The sequence below is a fragment of the Gossypium hirsutum genome, chromosome A05, assembly GCF_007990345.1.
Source record: "Gossypium hirsutum isolate 1008001.06 chromosome A05, Gossypium_hirsutum_v2.1, whole genome shotgun sequence".
Taxonomy (NCBI): domain Eukaryota; kingdom Viridiplantae; phylum Streptophyta; class Magnoliopsida; order Malvales; family Malvaceae; genus Gossypium; species Gossypium hirsutum.
Genome location: NC_053428.1, coordinates 92,536,059 through 92,542,137, shown reverse-complemented (window position 1 = coordinate 92,542,137; position 6,079 = coordinate 92,536,059). Strand labels below are relative to the sequence as shown.

The window sequence follows — 6,079 nt, the reverse complement described above, 5'->3', positions numbered from 1 at the left end:
GATTTTTGGTCATTCCCTCACCCTTACCTTTACTTCCCACGGTTTCTTGCCTATGTTCTGGTTCAGGTGCAACTAACCCTTCCTCATCTTGAATGGTAATTGCATTGATTTGCTCCCTTAGGTTAGATTTAGTGTTACTCGACAGGCTACCTTGTGGTCATTTAGATATCATTTTAGCGAGCTGACCTATCTGAGTTTCGAGCCTTTGGATTATCGCTTGTTCATTTTAAGTGCTGTCTCGGTATTCTAAAAATGAGTTTCTGACACCGAGATGAATTTTGTTAGCATCTTCTTAAGGTTCGGCTTTTTCTCTTGTTGGTAGGGTGGTTGTTGGAAGCCTAAAGGTGGTGGTGGTTGCTGATTTCCTTGGCCTCCCCATGAAAAATTTGGGTGGTTCCTACATCCCACATTGTAAGTATTACTATAAGGATTATTTTGAGATCAAGGATTATTACCCATGTAATTTAACTGCTTGTTCTCCATGTTGTTGCCATAGGATGGGTAATCTGGATTGCTCGATCCACCTCCACTTTCTTTGCATTGTATTACTGGGTGAACGTGTGAAGAAGTACGAAAACCTTTAATTTTCTTATTCAAGAGTTCTACCTGATCAGAGAGCATGATGACTGAATCGACCTTATAAATGTCGGCTGCTTCTTGCCACTGATAATTATTCAGTGACATCTCTTCTATAAATTCATAAGCATCTTCAGGTGTCTTATTATTGATGGTTCGACCAGCGGCTGCATCAACCATTTGTTCAGTCAAAGGATTCAAGCCATTATGAAATGTTTGAACCTGTAGCTAGAGTGGAACCCATGGTGAGGGCATCTTCTCAAGAGGTCGTTGTATATATCCAATGCATCGTAGAGTGTTTCTAAATCCATCTGCACAAAAGAAGAGATATCATTACGCAATTTAGCCGTTTTAGCCGGTAAAAAATATTTTAATAAAAACTTTTCGGTCATTTGTTCCCAAGTAGTGATTGACCCTCATGGTAACGAATTCAACCACTGTTTAGCTTTGTTTCTCAATGAAAAAAGGAATAACCGAAGGTAAATGGCGTCATTAGAAATGCCATTAATTTTAAATGTATCACATAGTTCCAAAACGTTTGCCAAGTGAGCGTTGGGATCTTCGTCCTGCAAACCATCAAACTGAACAAATTGCTATATCATTTGAATTGTGTTAGCTTTCAGTTCAAAAGTATTTACAGCTACAGCAGGTCTAACTATGCTCGATTCAGTTCTTGTTAATGAAGGTTTAGCATAATCATACATAGTGCGTGGAGCAGGATTCTGATTAGCAGCAATCACAGGAGGTAGCAGATTTTCTTGGTTTTCAGCCATCTCCTCGTTTGTGGTTGAAGTATCATCTTCCTGCTCCTCTTCTGTGTATCGTAAGATTCGCCTTATTTCTCTTCAATTTCTGCGAAATGTGCGATAGATCTCATTATCAAACAGTAACGGTCCTAATGGGTTTCTTTTGGTCATAAACTAGAAAAACCTGTTAGAAGAGAATAAATGAAGAATTAGAAAAGAAAATAAAAATTTAAATAGCAATAAAAGTAAAATGGCTAAAGTAATAAAAATCGACTGTTCCTAATATCCTATTTCCCCGACAACGGTGCCAAAAACTTGATACGTGATATTTGCGATAGGTTTTAAATATTTATAATTAATCGTTCTTGAAACTAACTGTTATCATGATGAAGGCAAGTGTACCTATCGAACAGTAGTATAGCTTTAGCAAGACCGAATTGTCGAACCCAAAGGAACCAAGAGTACTAGTAATTACCTTCTTTTTATTATCTAGCCTAAAAATTAAGGGATTTGGTTATCTAAGCTAACTACTAAACTAAGAATGCACAGAAATAAAATTTGGGAAAATAGTTTTTAGAAAATTCGATTGATTAAGACAATACCTAAGGAAAAATCCACCTAGACTTCACTTGTTATTTGACTCTGAATTAGACAATTTATTCATTTGACTTGATCCGTAGAAATCCCTAAGTTATATTATTATCTCTCTCAAGACTAATAACATCTAACCCTAGGTTGATTAATTGAAATCTATTTCTAATAAACACCTAGTGTTGCATTAACTCGATCTATGGATCCCTTTATTAGGCTTCACCCTAATCTGACAAAATCTTATCACCCTATCTCTAGGCGTGAAATCAACTTCGCTTAATTATGACAAATTTACTCTTAGACAGGGTTAATTCCTTCTCTGAATAAGAGCATTAACTTGAATCAATATCATGAAATATTAAAACAAGAATTAAGAACATATAATTAAGAACAAGTCAAATATTTATCATACAATTCAAGTAATAATAACAAGATCCGTCTTAGGTTTAATTCCTCTTAGGTATTTAGGTGGTTTAGTTCATACTTATGAAAGAAAACATCTCTAGAGCATAAAGATAACAAAACATAAGAAAACCTAACACTCTTGAAGGAACTTGAAGGGAGATCTTTAGTCTTGATGATGAATCCGGCTTCTAAGATGGATCAATCAGCTTTCCTTGAGTAATTCCCTGCTTCCTACTCCGCGTCCCCCTCCTAAGTGCCTCTTTAGGTGTTTAAATAGGCTTTAGAATGCCTAAAAACCCTCAAAATCGGCCTTTTTTTATTAGGGTTATACTTGGGCTCGGTAGGACATGCCCGTGTGCGATTACTCCAGCCCGTGGTCAAGGCTATTGAATAGGCACGGGCCTGTAGTCTACCCATGTAAGTCGTGCTTCGATCCTGCCATAGGGACACGCCCGTGTGAGGAAGTCCAAGCTATGTTGATTTCCCATATGGGTCTATTTTTTCCGTTTTCGGCTAGTTTCTTGCTCTTTTTACTCTCCTATGCTCACCTAAGTATAAAACATGAAATTAAAGAATTAGGAGCATCGAATTTGAGAACCCATCTATAAATGTGCTAAGCATGGGATAAAAACATGTATAAATTCTGTTTATCAAGTATCAAGTGGGTGAAAAGGTATTCTTGAAGGTATCACCCTAGAGAAAGGTTTTAAGATTCGGTAGAAAAAGCAAATTAAGTCCTCGTTTTATTGGGCCTTATGAGGTTACTGAGAGAATAGGACCGATTCCCTATCGCTTAGCTTTGCCATCAGAGTTGGAAAAGATCCATGACGTGTTCCATGTATCCAGTCGATATAGATCGGACCCCTTGCATGTGAATACCCCGACATAGGTTGAAATTCAACCGGACATGACTTATGCTGAGGAACCGGTTAAGATTTTGGCCAGGGAAGTTAAGCAACTGAGGAACAAAAGTATTGCCCTTGTAAAGGTATTATGGCATAGACATGGAGTTGAAGAAGCCACTTGGGAACTAGAGGAGACTATGAGAAGTCAATATCCAAACCTGTTTACTGGTAAGACTTTTGAGGACGAAAGTCCTTAAGGGGGAGAAATGTACCCAAAACAGGGCCTAGTCAGAATAGTGTTTTAAGGAACATAAATCTGACATTAAAATATTGATTTTATGATTTTTATGAGGTTTAGAATATGAATATATGCACGTGTTAATGTTTCATGAAGAAATTCTAAGTATAAGGTGTCCAATTGGAAATTAGGGACCAAATTGAATAAGTTACAAAACTTTTGTTTTAGAAGCAATTTGTATGAAATTGCTTTGGATTATTAATTAGAAGGTCTTAAAGAGAAATTTTCTCTATTTCTAAGTTTTTGGATAAAAATGGGCTTGTATGGGAAAATTTGAAGGAAATACATTAGGGGCATTTTGGTCATTTGGTAAATTAATAAATAAAAAGGGAAAATAAGTCAAAAATCAGCTCATTCTCTCCATGTTACTACCGAAATTTTAGGGTTCTCCATAGCTAGGGTTTTCAAGCTTTCCAAGCTCTATAGTAAGTGCTCCTAAGCCCCGTTTTTAATGTTCTTCGTATTTTTGAACTCCCAGTAACTTGCTTTCTCTATTCTACCCATATTTCATGCTAGGTTTCATGTTTGGAAAATTACCCATGCATGAGAAGCTTATGTTTTGATGATTTATGGAAGGATATGAGAGTTTAAAGGATGGTAGACAACTTTTACTAAGTAGATTTTCATGAAAAGGGCTTTAAGGACTATTTTGTAAAAGTTGTAGAAAAGGGTAGAAAAATATGAAAGGAAGGAAAATGTGGGCTATTATGAACATGAAAAATGTTCGACTAGGCCTAGGTAACTAAGAAATCCCATACATTGTATTATCCGAGCCTAGGGACTAAATTGCAAATGTATGAAAGTATAGGGGTAAAATAGTAATTTTACCCAAGTATGAATTTTGGGTTGTTTTGAGTAATGTATGTATTAAATAAGCTAAATTTGGTATTATAGATAAAAAGAATCGAGATACGGGCCTTGATTGGGGAAAAACAAGGTTTACGAGGTTTAGGCTCAATATCTAGGATTTTGTACCGGGGTAAGTACATATGCAAATAAATACATTAATTATTGTTATTAAATGATTTATTGATATTTGTATGCTTAATATGCTTATTTGGCTATATTGATAATATAACATGTTTTGATGCTTTGCTATATGATTATGAGACGTTGGCCATGTGAAAGAAACCATTAGGCGAGTACGTTCGGTAAAGGTCTGGAAGTCTAAAATCTTGTTTGAACCTTAGGGATAGTTGAGGATACAAATGACATGTCACTTCCCTAGCCGCCCTCTCTTCTTTTTTTTCAATTTTTTTCTTTCTTCCTTGTTGTCGTTGCCCATAGCTTCTTGATCTACCATCTTTTTCTTTTCTTTTTTCCATAAGATTTTGCACCATCTCCTCCTCAATCTTGCTGCCATTTCCCCTTAATTCTTCAGCCCCAAATTTGGAATTTTCGATCTCCAAGATTGATTCCCATTTTTGCCGAGAAGTGCCATTGCCGCCCCTATCACCTAGTTTGTGTAAGTTTTCATTTTTTTCTTAATTTCTTGATCAATCTTGTGAGTTTAGAACCCAAAATTCCAGATCTAGAATTTGAAGGATTTTTAAAGTTTTAAGGGAAATTTTCCAGCTTTTTAAGTGATCTTAAAGGTTGTTTTAAATCAGTCCCAATTCAAATATGTATTAATTAGGGAAAATCAATCTGAATCAATCGACAATTCAAATATGACAATTCGAGAAGTGTATGTGTGGTTGATTGTAAACTAGTTTATAGTTTCAGTTTGGATATTGGAAAAAGATTGTTAATTGATTAAATAAATATTTTTAATAATGGATTAGATACTGATTTTACAATATTTAAATGTGTTAGGTTCTGACTTAAACACCTCAAAGCAATAGTGAAGTTGAAAGACATTCGCACGTACGATTCACATCAATTCAATGTAAGAAATCTAACTAGTTTGGATTCGAAAGATAGTTATAATTGTAATGGTTGGGTTGAACCCATACGTGGGTGTTTGGGTTTGTTTAAGAGGCATATTGATTGAGTTTAATCTTGATTATTAATTTAGGTTAATTTTAAAGCTTATTAGAGAAACCACAAGATTTACAAGTGTGCTGCGGAAGAGCGTAAAATAGGGTGTGGGCCGTGACTCAAAAACTTAAAAGTTAATAATGATTTTAATGATATAATCGATGGTTTAGTTTGCTGATCGGGCTTGAAAAAATAGCTAAGTAATTAAAATTGTTAGAGGTCGAACTATGTATGTTTCGAGCCTTAATTATTTGGCATGTGTAACGCTCAGTTTGTGCAAATGTACACAGTCATTCAAGTACTAAGTAAATAAATGATTTATCATCTCCACAGGGACTGTGTATGTTAATCGATTAATTGTAAAATTATAAGTTAACAATTTGGTGATAAAAACACAATAATTTTAGTGATGATGATTAAACTAGATTAATTTAACTAGATGCAAAATTGAGCCCTAATGCAATTTTAATCTAAGTATGCAAATTATCGAAATGTAAGAATGAATTTAGTAGTAGAAACATAACTTCAACAATCAATAACATGAATAGGCTAGGATAACTACGTTAATTAACTTGATTCATTTTCATTATGCTTAATAGTGTTTGAAAAACATTCCACGGCAACTCGATCTTTCATGA

General features: G+C 35.0%; 1 non-coding gene across 1 annotated transcript; it reads left to right on the top strand.

Annotated features, from left to right (window-relative positions):
* Positions 1–813: 813 nt before the first annotated feature.
* LOC121230162 (small nucleolar RNA R71) lies at positions 814–920 on the top strand. The gene has a single exon (XR_005928114.1). It is a non-coding gene; the product is annotated as a small nucleolar RNA R71 (small nucleolar RNA).
* The last annotated feature ends 5,159 nt before the right edge of the window (positions 921–6,079 follow it).